The 10,149-nt window shown below is 46.2% G+C and overlaps 1 protein-coding gene across 1 annotated transcript in view; it reads left to right on the top strand.

Annotated features, from left to right (window-relative positions):
* The first annotated feature begins 434 nt into the window (after positions 1-434).
* Positions 435-10,149, top strand: part of EHF (ETS homologous factor) — a 36,509-nt gene continuing 26,794 nt past the window's right edge. The window contains exon 1 of the mRNA XM_030864731.3: positions 435-475. The gene's annotated coding sequence lies outside the window, so the exon portion shown is untranslated. The remainder of the gene's footprint in view (positions 476-10,149) is intronic.

The raw sequence follows: 10,149 nt of genomic DNA, 5'->3' as shown, positions 1-10,149 counted from the left end.
TATGAAATAACTCATCAATTCCATCTTATAATCTGAAGTCGGGTAGGATCACATTATTCCCACACCATCACTCAGGGCTTATATGGATAGACTTTAAAAAACAGTGGGAACATGGAATGAGGGTCATTTGGAAGTGTGTGATCACACTTGGAAAAATAATAAATATAATGGAGATAATCCTCCATGTTTCCAAACCATTTTACAGAGGCATTTTATTTATTTACTTATTTATTTATTTTGCGGTACGCGGGCCTCTCACTGTTGTGACGCCTCCCGTTGTGGCGCACAGGCTCCGGACGCGCAGGCGCAGCGGCCATGGCTCACGGGCCCAGCCGCTCTGCGGCATGTGGGGTCTTCCCGGACCGGGGCACGAACCCGTGTCCCCTGCATCGGCAGGGGATTCTTAACCACTGCGCCACCAGGGAAGCCCCAGAGGCATTGCAGAAGAAAGTAACTTTGAGGGAACAACCGTGCTGTAAGTTCTCTTGTGTTACTGTTCAAGATGGCGGCGTTAGTCGAGACCTTTTTAGGGTGGTTGTGGGTAGGGTGATGCCTTTGATCCAGGCCTCATATATATGAAAGATCTCAAATTCAATTATATTTGTTCTTTTGTGTTAAAAAGCATCTATTTGTTAAATTCAAACAACCCCCTTTTGATTTTTTCCCCCATTTTTTAAATATACTGTGAGCTCCCCCAAATGGAAATGCCTTGGGCCTCTCTGGACCTCTGAGAAGCCCTACATTCACACTCATGATTCCACCTTTATGCTCCCATTAATTTACCAACTTTATGCAGATCTTCTTTCATTACCTTTTTGACAACTTCAAAGGCTGAGACAAAACGGAAAGTGAGAGGTTAAAATATTTACTCAACTGCACTCAGTTAGCTAATTGGCAACTGGAAGGAACTCATGTCAAGTCCTAGGCCGGAAAGTGAGTGCTTTGGGTCAAAGTTCATTTCCAGGAAGTAGAATTTAGCTTTCTGGAATCTTGTAACGTTTTACCTTTCCTCATCCCCACCTATACCTCCGCCTCCAAATTAGAGTTAGCACTGGGCTGTGTGCTTTGCTTTCTGAAAACTCAGTGTAGGAACCCTGTTTAATGTTAAAGCATCAAACCCAGCCGTAGAGGTTTATACAAATCGTTAAAAAGTGATTCAGTCCTTCCCCCCTTTCCTCCAGTTGGAGTCCTCCTTAAGTCCTTTTGAACAGATGGGATTTTCAAAGACCTCTGGGAGATGGGGTAGGGTGGATACCAAGAACGCCGTGGTAGAAATTGCTAACACACTTGAGAAGCAACGCCACGGTTTTAAGGAATCAAATATAAAGTCGGAAGCTGATTTTCGGTGATACCTTTTTCTGCCGTTTCAGCCTATTTCTCTCGTTAGGGTCCCTCTCCGGTAGAATTTAAGTGACAATCATTTCTGTTGTGGGAGGGGCCAGTCGGGAGGATTGGGCTCCATGTAGCCTTGGTGTTTGAGACCACGCTTCTAATCCTGGCTTTGTTACTGGGTAACTGACCCTGCGGGGCTGTCAGCCTGGGTGAGCCACACCGGCTCTGTCTGAACTGGGGGTTGTCACCTGAAGACAGAGGCAGGGAGGCAGCCGTATGGTGCTGGAGTTCTCTTAAATCTATTGCTGAATAACTGAAGAGACAGGGAAGATAATAAACTTTAGTTAATATTTTCTTATCTAATTTTTCATAATAGGATTTTAAATCATCGGATTCGTTTTGAGAAGCTGCAATTGTGCTCCTATTAGACATATGTGACTATTACGTTTATTTAAATCGGACAGGGTTTTAAAGCCCAGACTATTAAGTTGTGCAGGAAACAAAGAGTGCAGTGGGGGAGGATGGCTTCCCACAGCAGCTAATGTTAGGATGGGACATATGTTCAAGCTGAGTGGTTTTGGTGTCGGGAAGCTGAGATGTGCTGGAGTAGAAATTTCCATGGATCCCTCAGAGTTATTTGATAAAAAACTTATTGGACTTCAGAGGGGGAAAAAAAAGATATTTCTTTAAGAATCTTCCTTGAAGAATTCCAGACTCACGTTTTTGAGTGATTGGAGCATGGTGTGGGCAAGGCAGGGTGCAGGACAGTCAGGCGACTGGCAGTCAGGAGACCTGGTTTTGTAGTCCCAGCAAAGCTGTGCTCCCAGAGCAGTACACTCCACCTCTCTGGGCTTTTGTTTCCTCATTTGGACAAAGGAGTTTGAACCCGATCATCCGTAAGGTCCACTTCGGCCCTCGGAATCTGATGACCCAGGGAAACTAGCTATGCCTAGAGGTCAGCAGGTTTAGCTCGAGTCTGTGAAAGCTGAGAATGGGGTGGGAATGCCTTCCTAAGGATGAGACAGGAAAGAAGACCAGTAGGAGCCCTTAAGTGGCTTCCTTGGGGTCTTCAGAATTTTGGCCAAGGGATGTACCTGGTGGAGGTACTAAAGACTAGATACCTTTACTAGGGGTGCTTGAGCTGTTCCCATGACAACATCCCATCTTATCAATTGCCTCATTTATCTGAAGTTGGTGCCAGTGTAGAAGTGGATGCAGCTGACTGCTTTGTGACCCCCGGGAGCCACTGGTGTCCACGGGTAGGCACTCTAATGCTGTCTTCTGTAAAACACGAAAGCAGCCGACTGAAAAGTGAATGCTCAGGACCCCGTGGAGGCTGCTCAGTTCATCTGACTGTCCATGAATTATTGGGTAGATTGGATGGACATGGACTCAATTCTCCGAGAGGAAGACCCGGGGGGTCATCAGAAGGGGAACGTGGCTGGCCAAGCCGCTGGGCAGCCCACCTGGAGAGCCTGGTCTTCCCAGAGGCCCTTGGCGCGAATCTGGAGCAAACAAAGCTTGCAATAGGGTCGAGCGGGATGGCCCATTTAAAGAGGCTACCAGGGTTTTAATTGGCCTTGTTTTAAAAGAGATACCTTGTAAAATACTTCTTTGAAAATGGATTTCACTGGCACCTAAGCACACTCTGTCTTCGGTTTGTTTTATGGGGCTGAGCCCCTTCTTCTGGTTCATTGGATTCACATTATCTCTTCTCTTCCAATCTTCCCCCACACCCCGGCCCTTAGAGCCTCCTTCCTGTCCTTTCTCAGGAGCATCTTCGTTGTTATTAAGGGTATCTGCCTATTTATTTAAAATGTGGCCAGCAGAGGTGCATTCCAAACCTGCTTTCTGATGGAAACCAAGCCCCAAATCAAAAGGAGCCAAAATGCTTCCTATAATATTTTGATTATTGGACTATTAGACCACCTCTTAAACCCCACTATTAAAGTAACTATTTTTACTTTCGTAGGACCTTGTCTAGATGTACAATTTCTTTGATGTGGTTGTAATTGTGTTGAATTCAGAATTTCCTATTCTTGTCACATCCCCCTCACTCTATATTATAGACACCACATAAACAATCTTGGGGGCTAAATCTTTATGGGTCCAATTGTGGATCTGAGAAATTTTAGTCTGCCTGCCAGCCCTTTCTTTGCCTGATGCAGGCTTCTTCCAAAAGTCTATTGAGTCTTTTTTGGAATATGAAGAAGGTCTTCTACTTTTGTGTATGACAGTGGAGCTTGGAGCATATGACTGTCTCATAGAGATTTTTTTGGGGGGTCCCTCTTGGGAACCTTTAAAAAATTCCCTCAGTAGGGCTAATGATATATCCTATTGGATGAAGTAAGTGGGGTCTGAAAGGTGAAGATTATTTCAGCCTTGTCTCCAGGGTGACTACTGATAAGATGTTTTCTTTGCAACAGACTTTAGTTTATTATTTTTTTAAATAAATTTATTTATTTTATTTTTGGCTGTGTTGGGTCTTCATTGCTGCATGCGGGCTTTCTCTAGTTGCGGCGAGAAACTAGAGAAAGCCCTAGTTTCTCTTTGTTGCAGTGCGCGGGCTTCTCATGGCGGTGGCTTCTCTCGTTGTGGAGCACGGGCTGTAGGCGCACTGGCTTCAGTAGTTGTGGCACATGCGCTCAGTAGTTGTGGAGCATGAGCTCTAGAGCACAGGCTCAGTAGTTGTGGCACACGGGCTCAGTAGTTGTGGCTCACAGGCTCAGTAGTTGTGGTGCATGGGCTTAGTTGCTCCACGGCATGTGGGATCTCCCCGGACCAGGGATCGAACCCGTGTCCCCTTCATTGGCAGGTGGATTCTCAACCACTGCATCACCAGGGAAGCCCCTGCAAAGAACTTTAGATTTGGCCCAAATTCAGCCTCTGTCTCAATTACGTCCACTGAGAAAAACAGAGAGCACCTAGCTTACCTTTCACTTGTCTTAACTCCATTGGCCAGAGGCTGTGGACTGAGGAGCGTTGGTGAAGAGTAGACTTTGGCTGCTTATGTATCTGAAGGAGCAGGGGGCTATGAGTTTTTGTTGCCTGGAAGCAGCTGGAATGTGGTACAAAGAACATGGAGGTTAGAGTCAGGATACCTGGGTTCACCTTCGACTCTGCCACTGAGTAGCTGAGTGACTTTGGGTGAATTATGTAAGCTCAAGAATATATATTCCTCATCTGGAAAATAGGGTTAATAATATCTGCACAGGCTGTTGTAAGGATTAAATTAGACAAAGATTCTGAAAGCACCTGGACAAATGCTTGTGAGGAAACAATTAGTAATTTGTGGAACGGAATTGGAGGGTCAGTGCTCAACATGGGTGTTTTCAGTGAGGCGCTATTGAGTAGGAGTGGCTGATAATAATTCTGGAATTTTGTTTTTCAAAGTGATCGATGTTGGTTCTGCACTGTGACCTTGGGAAAGAACTGCAATGGGATTTTCAGTGGGGAAGGTGGGCAGCAGGGAGATGGGATGAGCCATGTGAAGCCGAGAACTCCAAATGGAGCCTTGGGTTGAACTGGCTGCAAACCACCACCCATGGCAGTTCCAAGGAAGACCTGGAGTAGGTACATAGCACGTTTTTATCCCGTCTTGATGCCTGGCATGTAGGGGCCTCCAGGAGAAACTGATCTCCCTCCCAGCAGTTCACATGGTTAACCGCAACTTTATATATGTTGCTCAACCCTTAAATTCTTTTTTTTTTTTTTTTTTTTTTTGCGGTACGCGGGCCTCTCACTGCTGTGGCCTCTCCTGTTGCGGAGCACAGGCTCCGGACGCGCAGGCTCAGCGGCCATGGCTCACAGGCCCAGCCGCTGTGCGGCATGTGGGATCTTCCCAGACCGGGGCACGAAGCCGTGTCCCCTGCATCAGCAGGCAGACTCTCAACCACTGTGCCACAAGGGAAGCCCATCCTTAAATTCTTGAGTGCCTCCAGATACCTACTGGCCACTGCAGCTAAGGCATTACTTACTCTGGGTATTCTAGAGGCTTTAAAAAAATTCCTGGGCTTCCCTGGTGGCGCAGTGGTTGAGAGTCCGCCTGCCGATGTAGGGGACACAGGTTCGTGCCCCGGTCCGGGAAGATCCCACATGCCGCGGAGCGCCTGGGCCCGTGAGCCATGGCCGCTGAGCCTGCACGTCCGAAACCTGTGCTCCGCAATGGGAGAGGCCACAACAGTGGGAGGCCCGCGTACCGAAAAAAAAAAAAAATTCCTACTTATTTGCCAAGGCACTATAGGGTCTGCCTCCTGTAAATTGTTCAGCTGAGGCTTCTGGCCATGTGGAAGTGGTCTCAAGAGGCTATTTGAATTGAACAAGCAGTCCTTGCTGTAAAACGGCAAGGGTTCCTAACCTGGGATCCAAAGATGTCTTAGTGTCCGTGGGGAGAAGTCAGAGGGTTTGTGAACTTGGATGTGGGAAAAAAATTACATGTTTATTTTCAGTAATCTAACTAAAATTCAACATTCAGTGTGAATTCAATCCAATTTCAATATGAATGTAAGCAAAACTCCCCAGTAGCAATAGCTGTAACTGATTGGCACCAAGAGAACTTGCAGATACTTTCATATCATGTTATACTCGTTACAGACGTCTCAAAATATCACTATTCATCACTTCTTTGATATTACAGAAGTTATTGGACCTGCACTAGATATTCTTGGTTAATGTACTAATAAAGAAGCCCATATGTTATTATGATATCACACATTTATTTTTAAAGTATTTTGATAATTGTATTTCAAGATAAACTTCCTTTCTAACCTTATTATTTTACTTTGTCATTTTAAAAGCATTTTTTTGAGAAGGGGTCTATAAGCCTCAGCAGACTGCGTAAAATGGGTCCATGGTATAAAGAGAAGGCTAAGAATGCCTAATTTATAGCACTCTCTCGCACAGAGCTAATGAAATGACTTCTGAACAGCAGTAGCTAATAGATGGTCTCTATCGAAATGGGCCGTATTTTCTTCCCACCCATCATTCTTGCCTATGGGTAGCTTTGGAGCTGTCGAGGGACCTTGGCATAATGAAAATAATAATAATAACAACAACAATAATAATACTAGCTAACGTTTGTTGAGTGCCTGCTGTAAGCCAGGTGCTGCTACAGACATGTTCAATGTCGTATTTCATTTAATTCTCCTAACTACTTTAGGAGCCTTAGACAGAAAAGTTTTAGACAGCAAAGACTCCCCCTGCCTTCCATGATGATAGAGCAAGGGTTCAGGTGAAGGCAAAAGTTGGGACTGACCCCGGGGACAGGGCCGGTGTCAGTGGGATAGAGCAAATGCAGTCACACAGGGTCCAACACTTAGGAAGCACCTGTGCTTAGTTTAATGCTCTGTTGTGGCTGTCTTGAAATTCTTAATACATTTGGAACAAGGGGTTCCAAATTTTCCCTTGCACCAAGCCCTGCAAATTATGTAGCTGGGCCTCCCTCTGGATGTGATGAAATTATTCAAACTTGTGACAGCTCCTGATGCTGGGAAGCCAGCAAGCGGGGAAGTTGCTGGGAGAGGCCCTACTCATTCTCATCGTGATCATCTAGCTGACCTTGGGTGTTTTGAGTTGGGTCATTTTGTTTGAGTGTCAAAGGTGTCCACTGAAGCAATGGGAGGGATGAATAATTGGCTGGAAGGGATTGGATTCCTTAGAAAACATTTCTGATAGGCAGTTGCTTGCCTTGTTGAGGAGTATTTTCATTTGTTATTTTCCAGAGGGCTTAATCCACAGGCCAGTGAGATAGGAGACGCGGAGCAAAGTGTGTTTTGGAAGGAAAAATGAGACTTGGGTTGCTGAGAGTCTATTGTTCTTGTAGGATGGCACTAAAAAGGAACACGGCTTTCTTGTCTATTGTCATTTAATGATTGCCTGTACGAAGAGAAAACCCTATTTCTTCTAAAGAGGAGATCCTCTAATTCGTGAGAAAATTCAGATATTATTTGTTTCTTAAGTTGCAAAGATGATACTGGAACGAGTCTAATGAAGTTCTGTCTGTGTTTTATGGCTACGTTTTTACAAACTGCTGCAGGGTCATGCGCCTGTTGGAGGATGGGGTGGACTTCCCTAGAGTTCTTCTCTGAGTGATGGAATGCAGGCTCTCAGAGTGACACATTCACAGTCCTCCCCTTGTGGGTGTGACGTCCACAACACAGCAGGTCTGATATCAGGGCCTCTGAGTGACAGCTCAGTCGTCAGGTGCTTTTCCAAAGGAGGCATAAATTTCCCTTAATTTTTCAACAGTTTGTTTCCTTGTTATTATTATTGCTCTTTTATCATGGCTAATAAGTCTGAGGTGGCTTCAAGCAGCCAAGCCCAACTCCTGAGTCAGTCTGGGCCTTTCAACAGGAAGCCAGGCTGAAGTTTTGACAAATGGATTTGCGTGGCGGTGAACTGGTGCTTCTGTAGCATCCATGCTGATGGACACTAAGAGAACTTTCATATTAGGGCACAAGGATGCTTAGTATGCCTCTTGTTCACATTTAGGGAAAAAATTAAAGGATCTCAAGTTCAAAAATAAAAGTAAGCGATCCTAAAGAGACATCTTCCTCGTCTTTGGAAATACAAGGATCCATTTTCAAAGCTACAAGAGTTGTATTGCACTTTCTGCCACACTCCAATACATTTATTATAATATATCCAGTCCATTTACTAGCTCTGTGTCTTTGGGTAAGTTGCTTAACTTCTCTGTGCCTCCTTACCTGTAAAGTGGGGCTAATATTAGTACCAACATTTGAGGCTCTTGCAAGGATCGAGTGAGGAAATTCCTGTAAAGCCCAGCTCAATTCCTGGCACATCATTAACACTCAATAAATATAAACTATCATCCTCGTCATAATTTTGTCTGTTGTTTTGTAATTATTCAGTCTGTGAGACTCTAAATTGGTGGCTGTTGAGCTTTCCTTGGCTGGGTCATCTTAGTCTTTCTCTGGGAAGACACTTGAATCTCAACATGGTCAAATCCATTGTCCCAGTCCATCCCAACCCCTGCCTGGCTGCGGTTCCCACCTCTTACCTCCCTCCACCCTTCCCGCATTCTTGCGTCCTTGGTCTTATTTATTTTTCAGTCAACTGAGGGTGTTGTTAAATCTTTTATTTTTCTGGCTGCCCAGTTTGGTTCCAAGGCGCTCCACTCCCTGCCCTGCTCATGACAAGAATGCTTGGGAATGCTCAGCCAGGCATATCCCTCTTCTGTCGGAACACCTTGTTCATAACGCTCCTCGAGAAGCGGCGTTTCCGAGGCCTTCCCCCACTGCTGTGACTCCCCCATTAAGCCAGTAGTCTGGCGATAATGAAGGCCCAACAGCCGAGAGAAAGCTGAGGGGAAGTGGTCATCTCGGGGAACAGTGAGCCTGGCCCACGTCCTAGGCTTTCTGCTCAAGGCTTAAAAAGAGATATTAAGAGGCTTCTTCTGACACTGCGCTAAAGGGTGGGTGATGATGCCACTGCTTAATTAGTATTGTCATGATCTCCATCTGAGTGATTTGTTTAGCTCTTTGTGGCCCTTTTTGGCTTGAGCTCCTCATGGGATATTGACAAACTGTTGAGAAATGAGAGCACGACGATGCTTGAATTAATGCAGGCATCACACTGTGAACATCTTAGGTCCTTTCCACTGGGGACGTGACACATCAAGTCGCTTGGCGGGACGTGAGCGAGTCCATACATCTTGCCTTGGAGGTAGGTATGGCTAACCTCCCTTCCCCACTGGGAAAGCTATGGTCCAGGGACCTGGAGTTTTCGAACTATGCTCGCTGCCCAGGGCTGGATGAAGAAGTCTTTGGGAGAAGCAGGCTGAGTCTCTGCTTAGGGAGGTACCCATAGGCCACACCTACTACTTGAACCATATTGACTTTCAGAAGTCAACCATTTGGAAGAGTGTGGTTTGGGTTTTGATCATACCCCAGCAGCCCCTTCTCCGCCCTTGTTAATCTGACGCAGGATCTTAACCTGGGCTGGCTGGAGGCTGGCCATGTCATTCTGCAGATCTTGGACACCCCTCAGCGCCCTCACAGAGCCAGCCGATGGAAAAGTACAGTGTCTTCTGGCTCCTTGGCCCTGCCAGCTCTGGCTGGCCTCTTCGATACCACCTTTTCTTCTGAGGGAGTGGGAGGGTAGCATCCAAAGTGAAAGCGTAGGTTTTTCTTTGATTTTTATAGGAAAAACAAATTGGCATGAACACTCTGTCAAACCAGCTCAGGCTGTTTGGGCAGATGCCTTTCTTTGCTTTTTTCTGTTTATTTTCCAACAAATCAATGCTTAACTGCGTTGTTATTGGAGCAGAGCAACAGGTGCAAAAAAATAACTCTGCTGCCAACTCAAATGCAAAGGTAGGGCTCATACCCTCTGGGAGGTATTCAGAAGATAACAGAAGCCCCTGCCAGCAACGGAATGAACAGCTCTGTTTACGGTGGGTTTTATGTTAACCTGCCCCTAACCCTCCGACACATAAACACGCCATCGTCTCGGGGAGAGACATTCAGCCGTCCAGACAACCAGCCGCTTTATTCTGCCCTGAGTGGAGATTGGTTTTGGCTGAAGCTGCTTCGTGTGAAACTCATGGCTGCCAACGCCAGGTCTTGGTGAGGGTTTCCTGTGAAGGTGAGGGCTTGGGGTTGTTGGAGAGAGGAGAATCCGTCCTGTTTTTATTTTTTATTATTTATTTATTTATTTTTGCGGTCCGCGGGCCTCTCACTGTTGTGGCCTCTCCCATTGCGGAGCACAGGCTCCGGACGCGCAGGCTCAGCGGCCATGGCTCACGGGCGCAGCCGCTCCGCGGCATGTGGGATCTTCCCGGACCGGGGCACGAACCCG

Source organism: Globicephala melas, chromosome 8, assembly GCF_963455315.2.
Source record: "Globicephala melas chromosome 8, mGloMel1.2, whole genome shotgun sequence".
Taxonomy (NCBI): domain Eukaryota; kingdom Metazoa; phylum Chordata; class Mammalia; order Artiodactyla; family Delphinidae; genus Globicephala; species Globicephala melas.
The sequence above is the reverse complement of the archived record's forward strand: the minus strand, read 5'-3'. Positions and strand labels throughout refer to the sequence as shown.